Consider the following 21,513-nt stretch of genomic DNA (forward strand, 5'->3'; position numbering starts at 1 on the left):
CTTTCTGATGTAGCTCATCTCAGGAAAAATGTGCACCAAATGTGCATATTGAAGGAAATTGCACATAAAATGTGTATAGTTGAGAAACAATTGCACAATATAGCATCTCTGTCATTTAAGGTACTTGGGAGAACAATGCATCCATTTAAAAATGTGCAGACAAATGCATATATTAATGTGTACATTAGAAAAGATGTGCATTAAAAGTAAAGAGCATGAATTTCTGCACAGATATTTTTTAATCACAAACTTGCATGGAAACGGGATGGATCAGTTCACCCCTAGTTCTGTTTTCCCTTTTATATAGCTGATTGACAACGGCTATGAATATTATTGCCTTATTGGATAAAGAAACCTACAAATGTAGGATTCTTCATTCTTAGAAATGAAAATTGCAAATAGTTGCTTGATTTCTAATGGTTAAATTGTGGTTAATTTTAAATGTACATCAAGTTTGATTAAAGTTCCAAAGGCAAATATGCAGATTACTTATTTAAAAGGGGAACAAAGTGGTACTTTCTCTTCTTTTCTCTTCAAACTTATTTTTTTAATTGTAGAAATGCATACATTGTTTCCTCTGTTTACAGCATTCAGAGGTGAATGCTAGTCTTTACATCTGTGCCTAAGAGGAAGGTATCAAGGAGGCATGGGGAAAACCCATGGTTTGCAGAAGTACAAAACAACTTAAGGGGGGAAAACCCACACCAAACAAACCCTGAAGCGGAGGATAAAACCCAGAAAACAGAGGAGGAAGCACGCTCAGTGGCTACAGAATGTATTGAGGGGGAAAAACTGAAAACCAAGTGGGAAGGGGAATGGAATGGAATATCCTGGGAGGAGGCATGCCTGCCTGCCTGGCAAACTGAGCAGGAGGACTTCACGCTGCAACACTGTGTTGCAGGTCCCACTTGTATCATCTAAACACAGCTTGGGAAAGGTGTGTGGCCTCACCTTAAGCCTGGGCGATGTAGGGCAATGACAACAGCAAACATCTCGTTGTGCAGCCACAATTACAAGTTCTGCAACGGAACATTTTGTTGCTCTGCTGAAAATCAAATGAAGCAGTTCAAGAAACGTCTCTTTGAGCTGTCAAGTGCTCCATTCCAAAGCCTGGAATCCCCCAAGCCCTTTTTGCGTTCCAGCACCTGGATGTGCTGCTGTTTTTCTTTGCCTTTCTTTTGAGTAAGCTTGAATTAAGATTTCACTTCTTCCAGAAATATTGTGTCATGTGTGCACAAACAGCCAGTGGGTTATTCATTGAAAAGTGGATTTGGTTGCTTGCTTTCCTCCTTTTCTTTCTTTCTTTAGTCAGGAAAGCCTGAACCCCAAAAAGATACTTCTTGTTGGCAGCTGACAATGTTTGCGCAGCTGTCTCCATAGGTCTGCCTTAACTTTTTGCCCAATGTTTTCACAATCCAACTGTAAGTTGACATCCACATTTTCAGAGGTGAGGAGGGTCCGTTCTTGCAGGATCTGATGTGAACAGACCGAAAAGGAGCACTAAGCCACTGCAAAAGTGAAGCAGCAACAGAGTGTAGCCACCATGTGTAGATTCCTGTTTAGGCTTGCATCATTTCTCTTTGGATTTCCAGTGAAGAACAAGTGTTGCCAACTCCTAAAAGACAAAACCCACCCATCTGTATGTAGGGATGTATGAGAATTTGAAATCACTCCAAAATGACCCATTCACAATCTCGAATGTGAATGGGAGGGCATTTCTCTGAAAATGGCCACAAATTCCTGAACTTGCCTCCATGGTTGCAAAAATGAACCGCCCAGAGAGCTTCGGCTATTGGGCGGTATAAAAATGTAATAAATAAATAAATAAATAAATGAATGAATGGGATTTGAAAAATGGACAAGTTCCTCAAAATGCACAACGTTTGCAAAATGAGAGTGTGTTTACAAACTTGTTTGCTTGCTGTAGTAGGAAGTGACCCTAAAGTTCATTTCCTCTCTTATACGCTTAACAGGTATTCTCCATGTTTCCTTAAAAGATTGTACATAATGGAAGCCAAGGGGTGTGTGTGTGTGTGTGTGTGTGTGTGTGTGTGTGTGTGTGTGTGTGAGATACGAAGAAATAAGCTCAAATAAGAACATCAGAAGGTTTTGCCCCTCAAATGCAGCACTTGATTAGATCAGATCACAGGTGGTCAGAAGCCAGATTCCAGATGGACATCAGGAAAAACTTCCTGACTGTTAGAACAGTATGACAATGGAACAGTTACCTAGGGAGGTGGTGGGCTCTCCCACACTAGAGGCATTCAAGAGGCAGCTGGACAGCCATCTGTCAGGGATGCTTTAAGGTGGATTTATTTATTTATTTAGAATATTTATATACTGCTCCCCATTGAAAAATTTCAGAGCGGTGTACAAGGTAAAATGAAAATAAAAACAGAATAAAAACAGTTAAAACAAAATTTAAAAGAATCAATAACAGTAATCCAAGGCTGCATGTTAAAGAAAGGCTTCTTGGAATAAAGATGTTTCAGGAGGCGCGAAAGGAGTACAAGGTTGGAGCCTGCCTGACCTCCAGAGGCAGGGAATTCCACATTGAGTGTGTGTGTGTGGGGGGGGGGGTTGGACTCAATGGCCTTATAGGCCCCTTCCAACTCTAGTATTCTATGATAAGGATAAGCAGTAATTTAGTATGGTACGCTGCGGGACTACAGCCTCAACCAGCTGGTCACCCCATTTATTTATTTTTTACATTTTTATACCGCCCAATAGCCGAAGCTCTCTGGGCGGTTCACAAAAATTAAAGTCATGAAGAGCATAAAAGCAACCAACAATCTAAAAACACCAATACAAAATAAAATATAAAAAGCACAACCAGGATAAAACCACACAGCAAAAATTGATATAGGTTAAAATATGGAATTAAAACAGCAAAGTTTAAATTTGAGTTAATAGGTGTTAAAATACCGAGAAAATAAAAAAGGTCCCCATTGCTTTCCTTTGGCAGTGCAGCAGCAGCCACCGCAGGAGCCACCTAGGAAAAAAAGGAAGCGGGGGTGTGTGTGAAAAGCGAGCAGGGGTAGCGCCCTCCCCAAGCACCCCCTTGAAATTGGTGACACTTGTGGGTGTGGATTGGGTCCAGAGGGAAAGATCAAGTAGATGGACAGCTGAGTTACCAGCTAGGAGGAGATGGGCTCAGGCTCAGTCTTGCCCAAGAGCTCCCCCCCCCACAAAAAACACCCTGTAGTTGGTCGTGCCTGCAGGGATGCACAGAGCCCTTGTACCACTTTAAAAGCAAGGAACTAACCCTGCCCCTGCTCTGTGCATTCACGCAGCCCCTGACTTGTTTGTTTGCCCTAGTTTCTCTCTTTCCTACCTGCAGCAACTCTGCAGCTGCGAGATATGCTAAGCTGCGTCTCCCATAGAAATGATGGAGCCAGATGCACTTGTAGCATTGCATTTCCTCGCCTGGCTCCCCTGCCATGATCTCCCCCTTCTCTCTTAATACCAGGCAATAGGCCAGAGGTGCCACGATTGGGGAGGGGGATCCTCTTCTTCCTGTCACCCAAAGGGGCTGAAGGTCTGCTATTCCTGCCTGCAAGAAATCCTTTGTCATGCCAAAGCCCTGGAAAGTGAAGGGTAAGTTTTGTTTTGCTGGGTGGTGGTGATGGTGGGGGGGTATTTCAATAATTCAGGGTCCCTTCTTTCCCCTTCAGTAGTTTGGAGTCCCTAGAGGCAGAGCTGTTCGAGGTCAACTGGGTTTTGTAGCCTGATGTGAATCATGCCTGATCCAATGGAGTTCCCTGTTGAATGCTAAACTTGAGAGATTTTCATGTCACCCCTATGAGACTCTACGGGCTCCGCATGCCGCTGTCAAAGTTTTGGTCTGTTGCTACCAGGAAAGTCTGTCCACTGTCCCTGCTAGGTTGGGGGTGGGGGGGAGAAAAACAAGAAGACAACAGGAGGGGGAAGAATTGCAGGAGGGTGGTGGTGTTGTGCCAGCCACTGTGCAGAGAGCTGAGCCAGGCAGAGTTCCTTCAGTGCAGCATTGTTGTACTGTTGGCTGCTGATTCCTCCTCTTTTGTTCGATATCTGCCGAATTCCCACGTGGAGGCTCCTGCCTTCCTTCTGCTTCCCTGCCGTTCGTGGGGCAGTCAGGACGCCTCCGTCTTCACCAACACTGGGAAAGGGGTAAAGCAGCAAGTTGAACGGACGCCACATGGGGCACAGATGGTCGAGGCGATTTGTCATGTAATGAGATTAAGCCTTTCGCGCACCGCTGCCGTGGAATGCAGGGACGTACCGCTCAGCTACCTTTCTACCAATTTGCAAAGTACCTTGCATTAGTTTGGCGGAGGGGGTCTTTTTGTGGTGGCGGTACTTGTCATTGCTGCTGAATCCCAGAGAAGAGACTCTAAATGATTCAGCTCTGTTCAGATGTGATGCCTGATCGTATCACTCCTGGGACCTCTCTTCTGAAAGCATCATCTAACACATATTGGAAAGCTTCAGGCTGTGAGTTTTGCTGTCCTTTATTTATGTGGGATGGGGGTGGGGGTGGAATAGGGACGGCTGAGAAGGATAAACGGGGGTGGTTGATAGAATTTAGAGCCAAGCCTTAAAAGACACAAGATATTGCTGCTTCTTTGCGCGCGAATGTTGTACGGCGTCTACTTTCCTGCGTGGCAAAAGGTTTACCAGTCGACGCCTGGAGTCCCATTAAATTACGGTGTAATACCTGTCGGGCGTCCGCAGCAAATGGAATTCATTTGCGATCGGCACTCCTGTGTCTCCTCGAGTGCCCGATACACTGGGAGCCACGGGAAACAATAGGATGAAATGTAACATCGCCCGAGCGAGATGCAGATGGCGATTGCAGCAGATCAGCCTTTCCGTAGGGGCAGCCGTCTCTTTTGACGGGCAGCGCACCTCCACGCTTCTCGGAAGAGGCAAGACAGATGGGGCTTAGCAAGGTGAGGCTCCTGTCAGTCAATGACAGGAGAGGCAGCTTTGATCGGCGAGGCCCCCGCCGCGCTGCTGCGCCGTGTCGCCGTTAGGAATGTGTGTGCGTTGCTGGCAGCTCACTTTCCTTTTTCTCCAAAGTCCAGGTTGCATCTGTATTCTGGACTGTGAGTCGGCTTGAAAAGCTCCCTCCCTCCCCTGATGTGAAGCTCTCCGCCAGCCTCATTAGTGCTCCTCCCTTTGGATAAAAGTCCCCTTCACAAAACAACCCCCCACCCCCGCTTGTCTTGTCTCCTGATAAGTTGAGCACTTGGCCTGCTTTTGCCCCCTTCCTTTTAAAAGTTGTAACCGTTTTCTTAAATGCTGGGCTTTGATCTCGTCAGAAACTTGGAAGTAACCTGAGCAGTGTTTTTAAAATAGCTCAGATGCTTTTTCAACAGGACTGTAGGACAGAGGGTGGCAGTGCGGGTGTGGGGAGAGTTTTTTTTATGTAGGTCCAGTCTACTGCATCCAGTACTCCTAGACAAGGTTGGACCACATTTAAGTCCTGAAGGAGCCAGGTGGAGGCCAATTTGCCGATTTGGGAGCAGAAGCCATGGCACTTATAATTTATATTACTCATTTCAAGTGTTCAAAACACTTTGCAAATACAGTCTCAGGCTTCAGAGTGGAGGGAGTCTTGTGGAAAGAAACTTCTTTTGTGTCCTCCCCTTCCTATGTTGGTGGGCCCCGTAGGCCTACCTGGAACTGGTGGCCAATAGCTGGGTGGCTAAGAATTTCCCACAATATCCTGGGGCGATGCTACATTGCAGGTGTTGACCGTGTTCAGACCACAGTGGTTAAGCATTTTGAGCTAAACATGATGGTTTAGCATGTCCTGTGAACCGTTACGAACCATAGTAATGGCTGCAAGAAAGGCCAATGTTATTTTGGGCTGCATTAATAGAAGTATAGCTTCCAAATAGAGAGGTACTGGTTCCTCTTTATTCGGCCCTGGTTAGGCCTCATCTAGAGTATTGCATCCAGTTCTGGGCTCCACAATTCAAGAAGGACGCAGACAAGCTGGAGCGTGTTCAGAGGAGGGCAACCAGGATGATCAGGGGTCTGGAAACAAAGCCCTATGAAGAGAGACTGAAAGAACTGGGCATGTTTAGCCTGGAGAAGAGAAGATTGAGGGGAGACATGATAGCACTCTTAAAATACTTAAAAGGTTGTCACACAGAGGAGGGCCAGGATCTCTTCTTGATCCTCCCAGAGTGCAGGACACGGAATAACGGGCTCAAGTTAAAGGAAGCCAGATTCCGGCTGGACATCAGGAAAAACTTCCTGACTGTTAGAGCAGTATGACAATGGAATCAGTTACCTAGGGAGGTTGTGGGCTCTCCCACACTAGAGGCCTTCAAGAGGCAGCTGGACAAGCATCTGTCGGGGATGCTTTAGGGTGGATTCCTGCATTGAGCAGGGGGTTGGACTCAATGGCCTTGTAGGCCCCTTCCAACTCTGCTATTCTATGATTCTATGATAGTGGCTACATAATCATGGCTTAAACACCCTCACTAGCCACTTGCTGCAAAAGGCGTAGCAGCCTAACTATGGCTTAACGTGTTGTCTGAACATTCCCATTGTGGGAAGCTACAATGGTGGCTCCAGATCACCCAGTGCAGGAAGCTCAGGGCAGCAGGGCAGACTCCTGGTTTGAGTTGGCAAGCACCAGTAGAGCAATGGGCAGCTGCTTGAAGAAGCTGTGTGCTGACTGGTATTATTAGCCCCATATCGCAGATGGGAAGAGTGAGGCTGGGAAAACAGTGGCTAGTCTGCCACCAGATAGCTGTGATGAGAGTTGAACCGGGGGTTTCAGGGCTCACCCTCGACATCAGTTCTGAGAATGTGATTAATCAGCAGGTCAGGTTCTTGAACAGTGCCGATGCTAAGCTGGTCTTGTTGCATGTAAGGACACCCCCATCAGTTTCTTACTCTCTAAAACAGGGGTGTTGCACTTCTTTTAGCCTGAGGGCCAAATTCCATTCCAGCGGTGGGTGGAGATGAAGGCAAAAGAAGCAGAGCTGACAGCAAAAGGGAGCGGGACCAAAATACCCCAAATACCAGGCTATTTAACTTAATGCTCTTGCTGCCAGTAAAAGGCTGATCAGACGAGCATTGTATAGCACACTCATTACTGCCCACTCACATTTTTTCGTGGGTCCTTTTCACGACACCAGGCCCATTCAGAAGACACCTTAAACCATGTCTTTAACCATGGTGGTTAAGGAAGAAAGCCAGGCCATGTTCAGAAAACACCTTAAACCATGGCTTTAATAAGTGAATAAGGTGTTGTTGTTGTTGTTTTGCTTTATTCACCATGGTTAAAGCCATGGTTTATGGTGACTTCAGAACAGAACCCAGCTTTCTGGTTTAACCACCGTGGTTTAAGGTGTCTTCTGAATGGGGCCCCTGTCTGACTCTCACGCATCTCCTGCTCCTTCTGCTCCTTTTTCCATAAAAAAAATGACCCAGAAAATTTGTGTTTTTTGTCTATAATGATACTTGCTGCCATTTCCTGCTGTGCACAGGAGAAGCAGCATGATAGAAACACCCACTGAATGGGCCACATGGTCGTTGCTGGCTTCCTTTTTCTTCCCCATGTGAAGAAAGAAGATGTGATTCATTCCTATTGTGGGACAGCAGCAGAAGGCAAAGTGACGGTAGGGAAACGTGATCCCCCCGCCCTCTGATGACGCTGCAAGAAAGCCTTGGGAGACATATTCCAACCTTTTAGAATGAGGGAAAAGTTGCACAAAAGTTGGGAAACTGCCCAAGAATTGGTGGGGCCATCTGGGGAACCATGTAGGGCCAAACTGGGACCTCAAGAGGGCTGGATTTGGCCCCAAAGCCTGAGGTTCAGCATCACTCCTCTCAAAGCATCACACAGCAAATGTTCCAGACACTTCTTCTTCCGTGACTGCCCAGTGCTCACCCTGGAAAACATGTAGCCTAATCCTGCACAATGCTTGCTTCACCCAACTGAACAAAGCCCATCAGCTGTGTTTGGTTACTCACTAAACCACTTGAGTTTTTGCTTGCCTGAGACCACAAAAGCAGATGTCTGTGAACATGGCAGATCCCAATGTGTAATTGGGGTGTGGTCAGTTAGATTGAGCCTGGTGGGCTACAGGGTATGGAGGCTTAGCTGTGCCAATGTAGGCAGTTGGACCTCTAGCGGAATAACTACAGGCATTTGGAGAGGCATTGATAATGAAAGGCATTGATCAGTGGAGGCTGGTGGCTCCGATGTCAGTGGAGCGTTGAATCTGCTCCAGGTTTCAGTCAGAACTCTAGAGGAGATATCCAAGGTGCTTCACACCTTGGATAATTCCTTTAGAGTTCTGACTGTTTCTGGCTGAAACTCGGAGCGGACACGACACCCCACTGACATTGGAGCCACCAGCCCTTTTGGCATTGAGAATGCTTTAATATAGATCTTTCATGAAGCTGCATTTGGAATACTGAGGACAGTTCTGGTTCCCCTGTTCAGAGAGGATATAGCCGGAAAAGCTGCAGGAAAGGAGAGCCAAAATGACCGCAGGGTTGTAACTCATTTGTTTTCAGTATTAATTCATCTTTTTCATTAGCCATTTGTATAAATCCCATTTGTTTCAGTATTAATTCATTTCACTTGCATTATTTAGAGTGATCATATGAAACGGAGGGCAGGGCTCCTGTTTCTTTAACAGTTGCATAGAAAAGGGAATTTCAGCTGGTATAAGAACATAAGTGCCATGCTGGATCAGACCAAGGGTCCATCTAGTCCAGCACTCTGTTCACACATTGGCCAACCAGCTGTCGATCAGGGATGAACAAGCAGGACATGGTGCAACTGCACCCTCGCACCCATGTTCCCCAGCAACTGGTGCACACAGGCTTATTGCCTCAAATACTGGAGATAGCACACAACCATCAGGGCTAGTAGCCATTGATAGCCTTTGCCTCCAGGAATTTATCCAACCCCCTTTTGACGCCATCCAGATTGGTGGCCATCACTACATCTTGTGGTAGTGAGTTCCATAATTTAACTATGGGTTGAGTGAAGAAGGACTTCCTTTTATTTGTCCTGGACCTCCCACCAATCAACTTCATGGGATGTCCCCATTAGGGTTCTAATATTTTGGGAGAGGGAGAAAAATGTCTCCTGGAGCTCTTCCACACGTCGTACTGAGGCTGCTTCTATGTGACCCCAGTGCGACCCCAAAACGATTGTGTAACTTGCCTTTGGAAGAGCCGAGGAAGAGGTGTCCTTGCCGCCCCCCCCCCCACAGACCTCCTCGCCGGCCGGCGAGGAGAGCTCTGCTGAAGAAGGCGGGGTGGAGAGCTCCACCCCGCCTTCTTCCCAACCTGCAGCATGGGGCCCACTCTCCCAATTTTACTAACTATGCCTATATATTTTAAATATGTGTATGTTTTAAATAACTCTTTTAGCCTGTTGAACAAAAGACTGTGATTTTATGGTTTTAAATTAATGATTGTTGGTATTGCTTTTATTGGGTCTGTGACCGCATAATAAAAATCTGAATCCCCCGAGCTCTCCGTCCCAGCCGGCGAGGAGGTCTGTGGGTGGCGGCGGCGGCGGCGGCAAGGATGCCTCTTCCTTGGCTCTAGTTACACGATCTTTTCGGGTCGTACTGGGGTCGCATAGAAGCAGCCTCAGTACGACGTGTGGAAGAGCCCCCGGTCTCTTCATCACAAAAGTTAAAGCTGCAGGAGCTATATTGGAGTGACCAGATACAACAGAGGGCAGGGCTTCTGCACCTGAAATTCCTTTTCATATGGTCACCCTACACCTTAAATCACCCTCACACTTAAATGAGTGACAAGTTAGGACAAATGAGACACCAAAACAATGCTACTCATTTGTTACTCACTGCACTTGTTTCAGGACAAATAGAAAGGAAATTGAACTGAATGGACCCCAATCAGTTCAGTTTCCCTGTTTTTCCCTGAAGTAAATGCACATACTTACAGTGTAGTATCCCACTCAATGTACCAGAAGGACAAAAGACAGGCTCGTTAAAACACGCTCAGAATAAGCAGGTTCCAAATATGTCACAAGTTCTTGGAATTCTGATCTTCTAACAGACTGCAGCGTGAAGCAAGTCTAGTCACCTTTTGCAACACTGTGTAAGTAAGCAACAAGCCAAAATACCAATTCTTTTCCCCCATCCGTTACAGCTGCTGCCAGACCAATACCCTTTGCTGATCAAGGTTGTACAGTTCGTAAATTGGTCTCAATTAAAATGAATTTTACAGAATAACAACAGGAAATTATGAGTGTCTTTTGTAAAGAAGTCCATCAGTTAAGCAGAAAATACAACATTTGGCTCTAGTCTGTTTCCAAACTTCCACTTCATACAATATATAAACAGGAATCAGTATGCTTCAAAAGAAATCGCAGAAATATTTTCTTTCTCTTATTCTAACCAGATTTGTTACTTTAAACTAGTCAGCTCAAACTATTCCAAATTCTCTTTAACAGTTCCAAACAAAAAACAATGATAGTGGTTGCTTAGATTTCCAGTTACTGAGTGAGTAAATTCAGACCATAGCTCAGGGGTAGGTCTTTGCATCTTTAGATATAAAGGAGCTCAAATAGAACAGCAGGGAAGGTCTTCTACTGAAAATGCTGGAGACCCAATCATGGTAGGTAATGTTGGGCTAAATATATCAACAGCCTGATTCTGTTTTAGGTATTTTCATGTTTTCATAAATTAATGGTAATTTAAATTTGGGTGTGTGTGTGTGTTTGACTTCAAATAGCCCAGTAATAATAAAAAGAGTGCATGATGCATGTTGTCTAGTTAGTACGAAATGTTGGTTTCCTCAAACAAATAGGAGCTCTGAACATCTGACAAGGCTTTCATGAGCAAACTTACCAAAACAAGTAACAGAGGACTCTGTGTTGGTCACTGGGAAAAATCTATTTACTCCTACAAGGCTGGACTTGTAACATTTCCCTAGCCTGCAGTGTAGACAGGCAGGAGTCCAACACATGAGGAAGGCAAGCGGAGTGGACTGCTGGGATTGGATCCAAATCTGAGCATGTCAGATCCCTGAGAAAGGGTGAGTGCTTATATGACCTGAACTTCAGGGTTGGAGAAAACTGTTCATTTGTAAAGTCCAGCAATTTCTTCACATCTCCCTCTGCTAGGATCCTCTCTGCATAGTCTATTATAGATTGACCTGCGAGATTAAGTGAGAGCCAGTGTGGTGTAGTACTTGGAGTGCTGGATTAGGACCTGGGAGACCTGGGTTTTGGTACACACTCAGCCATGAAACTCACTGGGTGACATTGGTCTGGTCACAGTCTCAGCCTAACCTACCTCACAGGGTTGTTGTGAGGATAAAATGGAGAGGAGGATCATGTAAATCGCCGTGGTTTCCTTGCAAGAGGGAAAAGGCGAGATATAAATGTAATAATGATTTAAATAAATAAATAAATAAAAATCACAACGACCCACAACGAAACCAACTGGACAAGCCTGAAAGAACAGAAAATGATGTGATTCAAACCAATGAACCAAGCCATAGCCTAGAGTAGAAGGGTGCCTGGCCCATACGACCTGGGAGGGAAAAAATGTCATTGAGTCGGGAGGAAAATCCTAAGAGTAGAATCCCACTAAAGCCCTAATTAGAATAGACTCATTGAAATGAATGGGACTTAAAGTTAGTCTCCTACAATTTATGGAGAGGCAATCTAACCACAGATTTTCACCTTAACTTTCACACTGTAGTTTACATTTGTTTTGATCATTTTTTTTCTTAAGTGCTGTACATTTCCCCCCCTTTTCCTGAGTCTTCCTGTTACTTCCTCTAACAGCAAATCAGGGGCTGTCTACATGGGGGAAAGCTTCCCTGTGATGCTGCGTTCTGAAAAACTCGGGGATTTACCCCAACCTTTTCAAAGGGAGCAATGTCAACACGGTGCTTCTGCCATGTAACATTACTCCGTGGCCAATTTTTGTGAACCGCCCAGAGAGCTTCGGCTATTTGGCAGTATAAAAATGTAATAAATAAATAAACCATGGGGGCGGAGCCTGATTGAAGGCAACCAGTGATTGGTTGCCTTGCACCAGGAAGAGGGCATGGCTGGCTCTGGGACCTGGATGGCTGCCCAGAAACCCCACACTCCCTCCTCGGTGTTGGGATTATCCAATGACGTCCCAGGAGAGGGAAACCGAGGGGTTGAGGAAGGAGGTGGCACCAACCCGGTGCTGTGAAGACAGCCCCTCAGTGTCTTCTGGCCAACAGAAATGGAGCCAGAATGCAGCTACCAAGAAACAAGAGACGTTAGCATGTTTGGAGAAACCTCAAGATTTGCAGATGTACATAAATTATATTAGAAGCACAAGAACAGGGCTATTCCACCCTTCCCAAAACAACCCAATGTGTGAGCTCACCAGGGAATGTTGAGTGTCAGTTGGAAAAGGGGGGGGGAGAGAACAAACTAGTTTCCTTGAATGACTAAAACCATTCCTGAAATAGGGTGAGGCTATACTGCAACACTTTGTTGCAGGTTCTACTTTTTGACAATTAGTCTGTCAAGACAACCATTCCTTCTGTCTACAGCTCCACTTTTCATTTTCTGCCATTTCCACTGAATGCAGGGACAGCCAATTTAAATTTTAAAAGGAGTAATCAAATTCCATCCCTTTTTAATTTTATTTTCAACGACAAGGGGTGTAATCCCTGTCTTTGCGTGTTCTTGGAAGTAAACCCTACTGAACTCAGCAGAGCTTACGTCCAAGTAGACATGCATAGGATTGAGCCATAAAGGACATCTGAGTTCCCCAATGGGTGGTAAATTAAGGCCTAATCTACACCAAGCAGGATATTGCACTATGAAAGTGGTATGAAAGGAGTATATGGGCATGGCTAGACAAGGGGAGTGGAGGTGGATACTCTCGCGATATGATTGCGAGATCCTCCCCCTCAGTCTACATGTGGCACATGAAATCCCGGGAGGAAGAGGACATCGTGCCCGCTATTCCCCCCTCCTCTGGAAATGAGTGCAGGAGCGCTCGTGCACAAAAGAATTTTAATAAAAAATTCTTCCTGCTACCCCCCCACCACACCCCCAATGGCCAGGGAGTTCTTGAGGAGCTCTGTGGCCTGTGCCTGGTTCTTGTCTCTTTGCAGTTACTCACGAGGAGCCGGGATTAAACTGGGACAGCCGGCCACACATCCCACGGTCTCAGGATCATCCCAAAACCGTGGGAAAAGTTGGGATGAAAGGGTAGGGCGATATCCCGGGGAAAGGGAGGGTTCATCCCTCCCTGCTCCCGGGATCCCCTGTGCATCATGTGGACACATAGGGACAATCCCGGGATGATCCCTGGGATATTGCCCCGTCTAGCCATGCCCCATGTTATGTGTCAATGGGCCCCAACAGTTGTCAGTGCACTTCAATACCACTATAAAGCAGTAGTGTGGCTCCTGCCTCTTATATACTGCTTTCATAGTGCAATATCCTGCTTCGTGTAGATTAGGCCTAAATCAAGAATTGGGATGAAATTCGTTTTTGGTGGATAAGAACCAAGGGCACATGGTGGCCCAGTTTTTAGTCTTGCAGACCAAAGTACTGGAGTAAGATGCATCTCTCTCTCTCTCTCTCTCTCTCTCACACACACACACACACACACACACACACTTCAGGTAAGCGCCCAAATCTAGTAAGAGAACACTTCAGTGACATGATGCCCTTTTCAAATACTCGTGGTAGGCAACATATCATTGCTGTTTTAAGTATTCCGTTCCCCATAACGTTGTTTCTCCTCTTGGCACAATAGGCTTTTACAGTCTTTAGTTCTTTAATGATCCGCACGGCACGCTCTACTTGCCACCCCAATTCTCATGCACAGAAGAAAGGAGCTCCTTTATCCTAGTTTGATCCAATTCGGCACTGAATAAAATTCTCATATTCAAAGGTAGTTGAGGCACCTAAACTGTTTTATCTGAGAAAAATGAATGCTCCCATTTCTGCTCATTATTTCTAGCTTTTATAAATCTGTTTCTAGTTTCCTATGCATGGGAGGGGGGCAGAGAAAGAGACCCAATAATAGCAAAATTTCACTCCCCCCCACCCCGCCATCGATAAGAACTTTGATCCTCATTGTAGCAGTAATCTGGATACCTTTTGGGTCTGTGAAGCAAAAATACTGAACGCTGCACTAGGAACTTGATAAATTTCCCTCTACACTTTCGCATCAACATGCTTCAAATCTGACCAAAACCTTCCCTCTGGTTCAGCACTGAGTTCATTCTTCTTGATAATTTTAATGTCATAACATTTGGTCAGTTTGATGGGGTTTGCTTTTTTTTTTTTTAACTGCCACCTGCTTTCATCTATACTTCCCTTACAAGTACTTCTACTACCAGTTGAATCAGCAAATGGCAATTTATTATAATTATTTTTTATAAAAAGTATATTGTTTGATGCTGAAAAGGAGCTTTCTTTCTTTCTTTCTTTCTTTCATTTTTTTTCCCCATTGAGAAAATTGTGTTCCTGGAAGACTTTAATCGAGGTATGTTAAGACATTTGCTGGATCCACACTGCAGAAGAGAAGGCTGAGGGGAGACATGATAGCACTCTTCAAATACTTGAAAGGTTGTCACACAGAGGAGGGCCAGGATCTCTTCTCGATCCTCCCAGAGAGCAGGACACAGAATAACAGGCTCAAGTTACAGGAAGCCAGATTCCGGCTGGAAATCAGGAAAAACACTCTGTTTGAGCAGTATGGCAATGGAACCAATTACCTAGGGAGGTTGTGGGCTCTCCCACACTAGAGGCATTCAAGAGGCAGTTGGATAACCATCTGTCAGGGATGCTTGGAGGTGGATTCCTGCATTGAGCAGGGGGTTGGACTTGATGGCCTTATAGGAACCTTCCAACTCTACTATTCTATGATTCTATACTACTTTATAGCAGTATTGCAGTATACTGATAACTGTTGGGGCATTACACATTCCTTATACCACTTTCATCATGTTATTTCCTGCTTTTATTCCACATTATCCAAACAAATGTTATTGTGGCCTTAGCTAGACCTACCTTATAATGCAGGATGGTGGAGGGAAGATCTCACATTGTATTTAACACGAGGTCCCTCCTCCATTTGCACGTGAGGCGCGACGACCTCAGGAAGAGAGGAGTCGCGCTCACCATTTTTTTTTAAAGGAGAAGCAGCCCACGAATGCTCATGCACTGAAGGTAAGTGTTTTTTAAAATTTAATTTAGTTTCCCCGCTCCCCCCACCCTAACCCCGATGAGCGCAGCGCTCCTGGCTCGGTACGAGGAATTGTGCGGAGCTGGGTCAAACTGCGGCAACGGACCACACGTTCTGTGGTCTCGGGCTCAGCCCGGGACTGTGGAAAAGTGGGCCCAAAGGGGAGGGCTCTATTCCAGGGCAAGGGAGGGATGATCCCTCCTTGATCCCAGGATCCCCTGTGCATCATCTGGACGCACAGGGACAATCCCAGGGTTCACCCCGTGATAAACCCTGGTCTAGCTAAGGCCTGTGTATTATCTGATGTGGTCAGCAAGTAGGAGATCATGACTAGGGTGACCATATGGAAAGGTGGACAGCGCTCCTGTATCTTTAACTGTTGTATAGGAAAGGGATTTTCAGCAGGTGTGACTTGTATGCATGCAGCACCTGGTCAAATCCCCTCTTCATCACAACAGTTAAAGCTGCAAGAGCCCTGCCCCCTTTTGTATGTGGTTACTCTAGTATAGCTCCTGCAGCTTTAATGGTTGCGATGAAGAGGGAATTTCACCAAGTGCTGCATGCTTGCAAAGGACACCTGCTGAATTTCCCTTTCCTAAACAACTGTTAAAGATACAGGAGCCCTGTCCTCCTTTCCATATGGTCACCCTAATGACCTTTACATGGATATAGAGAAAAGGCTGAAAATCTCAAAGTTCGTTTTCCACTGATGGAATTGTGTGAATCCAGTAGCAGACTTTTGAGATACACACACACACACACACACACACACACACATCCAGTAGCAGACTTTTGATATATATATATATATATATATACACACACACACACACATATACACATACATATGCAAATACACACACACACACACACACACATTATTATTTATTTGGCAGGCTGGGAAAAAAAGTCATCCTTATTATCATTTGTGTGACACATTTGACAAGAACACCCATGCACAGCATTACTTTTTGCCTTGCTGCGAGATAAAAAGTGTCAGAAAGCACACATACCTTCTCAGCCCTAAGGCAGGGGAAAACTTTGACAGGCTCAAAAGGCATTCCACAACGCATGGAGGATGGAGAGCTTGTCTCTTCTTTGATGACTTGCTGAGAAGGGAAAGATCCAGAAAATGAAGGGAAAGGGAAAGTTAGTGCAATTATTAATCATTTCTACAGCACCTTTCTCTGTACAAAGTAATGTTCAGCTCTTATCTCATTCAGTCTTCGCAAAAATTCAATGAGATCGGTGAGAGTGAAAGATAGTGACTTGCTCAAGGCTACCCAGTGAGCTCCCTAGCCAAGCAGGAAATTGAATCCTGGCTTCCCACATCCAAACGCTCCACTTGATCAACTGCATTAGCCCCAGCAGGAAGCATGGTAAAACTCAGTCAATGACCCCGTTCAGATGACACACTAAACCATGGTGGTTTGGCATTTTGAGCTAAACATTATGGCTTAGTGTGTCATGGGAACCATTTCTAACCATGGTGGCTGCATAACCATGGCTTAAACATGCTCACTAACCATTTGCTGCAGAAGGGCTAGCAGCCGAACCATGGCTTAGCATATTGCCTGAACAGGCCCAATAAATGAAATCCGAGCAATGATTGATGCACCCACTGTCTGGATACAGAATGTCTGGATTCATTGGGGGAGGTGGAAGGGGGTCTTCCCTGTTGTAGAAGTGGCTGCTGGCCCATAAAAACAAATTAAAAAAATCCAGGATTTTAGTGTAGCTCTGTTTTGGGTAATACCAGGTAGTATCCACTGGGGGCTCTGCATGTACAGCCTGCTCCGCTGGGCCCCGGATCTCATGCTCCCAGTGCTTCTGAGGGCAAAACCCTATGTAAGCAAAAATGCTGCTTTCTGGAAGGGGCACAATGCATGGATCTGGGCTGGCGGGGCTGGGTGCATGCAGACCGGAGCCAGTGGGGCTGATAATGTGCACACCAGCCTATTGGAAGACCCGCATGTGTCTATCCAAAAACAAAAGGTAATAACAATGGAAGGAGTTAATGAATTTTCTAACTCAGATTTCACTTCAGACCAAAATAGTGAGTCTATAAACCTTTCAATAATTAAACTGCCAATGCAGATAAATCCATCATTATTATGCCATTATTGCAGATGTCGGAGCTGGGGCTGAGAGAGCAGGGGTTATGGCAGCCAGAGAAGTAGCCCAGTGCTATACCCATTTTGCTGGTGTGTGTTGGGGGTAGCGAATCATAATCCTAGGTATAGTCCACTGCTGTTTTTCCTTCTCCTGGCATTTTTTTTAAAAAAGTGAAATAGAGTAGGGACAGGAGCTGTCAAATTGATTGTAGCTGCAGTGCAATTAATTCAGGACTGAAGAGGGTAAAGAGAAAGAATTGGGGATTTCAGACATGGTTGGAAAGACATTACTTGAACACCAGGTGTAACAAGTGGTGGATACTAGATCTATCTGTTTACAAACAATGGGTTGGGTGCTGATTTAGTCACAGTTAGAGTAGACCTATTGAAATCAATGGGACTTGGGTTGGGCCTGAGTAATTTAGGTTTCAGTGATTTCAGTGGGTTTATTCTAAGTAGGACTAAATGGATTGGAGAACCAGGGGCTTTCATTATTGACTTTCTGGACAGATTCGCTCAGATACTTCAACAATCAAAATCCAAGACGCGTAATGTTATACTAAATGGAAATAACGTTGAAGAAATGGTTGATGGAAGCACTCCTTCTGTAAAAAGTTACACAAACCTTTTTTCCTAATCAGATGTTGCTTTATTTTTTAGTGCGAAGGAGACAAAGTATTCCATGTTCTGTGGGATGTTGTTTCAGGGCTCTATTCTGAACTGCTGATTTTACAAATGGAATGAAAGCCATTGGACTCCATGTTCTAGTCCAGCATCGTCAGTCAATAAACTAGCAGTAGTTTAAGTTGTCCCCTCCACTTTATGAGTAACAGAACTAAGGACAGAATTCTCTTTAAACTCAATTAAAAATCTTACCACCAATTCAATGTATGCAACTGTTTTATGTGAATAGGTCTTGTACATAAATTCTCCAAATCAGATTGGCTCATCTTCACAAGGGTGTTTTGCCTCTTTAGTAGCGGGATCGTAAGGGATCATTCACGTGGGCTGACCTTGGATTTGAACTAAGACCCATTTGCACCTAAATCAAGAAACATACCCCTAGACCAACCAAGGAAGCTACTATATTTCTAGTCAGTCTAATTGATCTATCTAACCCAATATTGTCTATTGCCAATATTGTCTACTCTAAATCCCATCAGCTCCAGCTAGCTTGACCAATGGACAGGAATACTGGTAGTTGTTGTCCAAAATCTCTGGAGAGCACTAGGTTGGGGAAGGCTGCTCAACTCTCCCTAGCTGGGGTTCTCTGTTATCTCAAGCAGAAAGAGATCTTTCCTCGTGAGCTCCTACCTGATCCTTCTAACTGGAAAGGCCTAAGATAAGGATGCAGGAGAATTTCTTTTCTGCCTGCAAAACATGAGACCATGCCCTGTTCAAAGTCCCAAATGCGAGTGCGAGCATATGTGTGTCAAAAATATTCACATTTTGCGAAACATGTCCTTGCGTTCATCTGGCTCCTAATTTCAGTTTGATTTGCACAAAGTTCCTAATTTGTCCATATTTCCTCTGTAGACAGAATCTGCCCCACTTTAGTCTATGGAGGAAATTGCAGGCAGGGGCAGATTTGCACAAATTTCAGGAGATTTATGCAAACCTCCTAATCAATCACTGCTCAATTTGCCCAAATCTCCTGTTTGCGCCAAGTGAGTGAGGATCACAAATGCTAATGGGTGTCAGCCTTGAGATGAGCAGTGAGGTGGCGTTCGGGGAATTCTAGCTATTCTGAACATCACTCATTCACCCATCCCTAGCTTAAGGGGACCTTCTGTGAGCAAAATGTGCTCTCTCATTGAATGTTGGTCCCTTTGACTGTGATTATGGTTCGGATTCTGTTCATCCTTCATCTTGTTCTGCCTCTTCCAATCTGATAATTCTATACTGATACAAAGCATTTATTCAAATCTGTTTATTTTGTACAAATGGATTCAGCTTGCATGTATTATTATTATTATTATTATTATTATTATTATTATTATTATTATTATTATTAAATTTATTTCTTACCCGTCTCTCCATTCTGATCAAGGTGGGGAACAACAATAAATGATAAAATACATAAAACTGAATTTAAACATAATATACATTGTTAAAAACATCCTAAATATATTCTAAAAACATCTTAAAATTCCATTGGATAAGCCTGCTGGAAGAGATCAGTCTTTATAGCTTTCTTGAATGCTAGTCGACTGTTAAGTTGACGAGTCTCCTCCGGCAGGCCATTCCACAGTCTGGGAGCAGCAGAAGAGAAGGTCCTCTGGGTAAAAGTTATAAATCTAGTTTTTTTAGCTGAAGTAGATTTTTCCCAGAGGACCTGAGTGTGCGGGGCGGATTGTACGGGAGAAGGCGATCCCGCAGGTAGCTTGGACCCAAACCGTGTAGGGCTTTAAAGGTAATAACCAACACTTTATACTTCGCTTGAAAACTAATTAGTAGCCAGTGAAGAGATTTTAAAACTGGTGTGATATGGTCATGCCTAGGTGTACCGGTGACCAGCCTGGCTGCCATATTTTGAACTAGTTGAAGTTTCCGGACTAGGCACAAAGGTAGCCCTATGTTGGGCGCATTGCAGAAGACGAGCCTTGAAGTTACCAGTGTGCACTACCGTCTTTAGGTCTTCCAACTGTAGGGGGGTTTGGAGGGGGTCCCCCTTCCCCCTCTTTTCCCTTTCTGCCAAGAAAAGGTATTGTGGCAGAGAAATTATGGATCAGTGTGGAGGGATACATTAAGCAGGGCCAGACAATGGAGTTTATGAAAGCCATTTCCTGCATGGTTCAAAACCTGTCTCTTCTTTACAACTGCAAGGGACACAATGTACCTCTTAACTCATTTTAATAATAAGATTTGCAGGGATCCAAAACTTGAATCACATACCTGCTTCTGCATTGAACCACAGGAGACTGGCAACTGAGGCACCTGCACCTGCTGTCGGATCAGTTATTGCTGCATTGACGTCTCTGTTATCTGCCGGTTGTAGAAAAAGTGCCATATTTTTGGCAGGAAGGCAGGATATAAATAAAACAAAATAGATAAATAAAATATCTGGATAGAGGGATTTTTTTTTGGAGACAGCCAACTATTTCTCCCCTAGACTGAGGTTTCCTCAAATGACAAATGATTTTTAAAAAACAACAACTCTAGAGCCCGTGGGCCCTGGCATTTGCCCAACCATGCCAGACGCTGGCGGCACGCTTGTGCGTCTTCAAAATCAGTTGTACTTTCTAGCTGTTACAGGTCTTTCTATTCAAAGTGCAGCCCGGGAAGTGCAAAGACCAATTTAAGCATTGATTGTGAAAGCAGCCTGCAAGTAGAAAAGGCAGGGGGAAATGGAGAACTTAAAGCAGTAAGGCATAATCACAAGCAGCTTTGAAGCTCAAATGGGTGCTGAGTCAGGCCCCAACTGGGCCGACTCTTTTGCCTGTGAATTTGGATGCCGTGCCTTTTCCTCTTCCCCCTGGAAACTGGCAAACATTTTGAGCCTTGTTTACTGGAAATAGAACAGAAGAGGGCTTTTCTTGGCTGCTGCTACTGCTTTCTGGACTGGTGCAACACTTGCTAAGAGAACTGTAGAGTCTGCTGTGATAAGTCACCTATCATAAAGTACTAGTTTGTAAAACTGGCAGAGTTGGTTCACTTTAGGCCATCAATGTGCCACAAATGACTCGCATAGGGCCTGTTCAAACAACACGCTAAACCATGGTTAGGCCACTAACTCTTTTGCAGCAAAAGGCTAGTGAGTGTGTTTAAACCATAGTTATGTAGCCACCATGGTTAGAAATGGTTCACACGATGCACTAAGTCATGGTTTGCATGACATGCTAAGCCATAATGGCCCGATTCAGACAACACGCTAAACCATGCTGCTTAACCACAAAATGGTTAAGGGAGTCAACTCCTTAGCCAGCATGTCCAATGGTCAGGAATCCTGGTTTACCTGGATAAAGCACAATCATCTGTATGTTTACCCGGAAGTTTGTTTTGTTGTTTCTAATAGGCCTTAGTCGTACGTGTGTTTAGGATTGCAGCCTTAATCTATCATATGAAGGGACAATAGGATCAATATATCATCACCGTGCATGCTGCTTTAGCCGCTTGCCTTAAAAAAGAAAGAAAAGAGTCAACCATGATCAACAGTCCCATTACGGATCCAGGCAATAATCTTGTGTGCAGAATATGAATGAATA

At 44.7% G+C, this 21,513-nt stretch overlaps 1 protein-coding gene across 2 annotated transcripts in view; it reads left to right on the plus strand.

The window, feature by feature from the left end:
* ARHGAP24 (Rho GTPase activating protein 24) overlaps positions 1–21,513 on the plus strand; it is a 412,693-nt gene that overhangs the window by 16,804 nt on the left and 374,376 nt on the right. The window contains exon 1 of one of the 2 annotated variants that reach the window (XM_063136188.1): positions 4,352–4,473. The exons of the other annotated variant lie outside the window; for it this stretch is intronic. The gene's annotated coding sequence lies outside the window, so the exon portion shown is untranslated. Of the gene's footprint in view, positions 1–4,351; positions 4,474–21,513 lie in introns of those variants that run through there. 2 annotated transcript variants of the gene reach the window in all.

Source organism: Elgaria multicarinata, chromosome 10 (genome assembly GCF_023053635.1).
Source record: "Elgaria multicarinata webbii isolate HBS135686 ecotype San Diego chromosome 10, rElgMul1.1.pri, whole genome shotgun sequence".
NCBI classification, from domain to species: domain Eukaryota; kingdom Metazoa; phylum Chordata; class Lepidosauria; order Squamata; family Anguidae; genus Elgaria; species Elgaria multicarinata.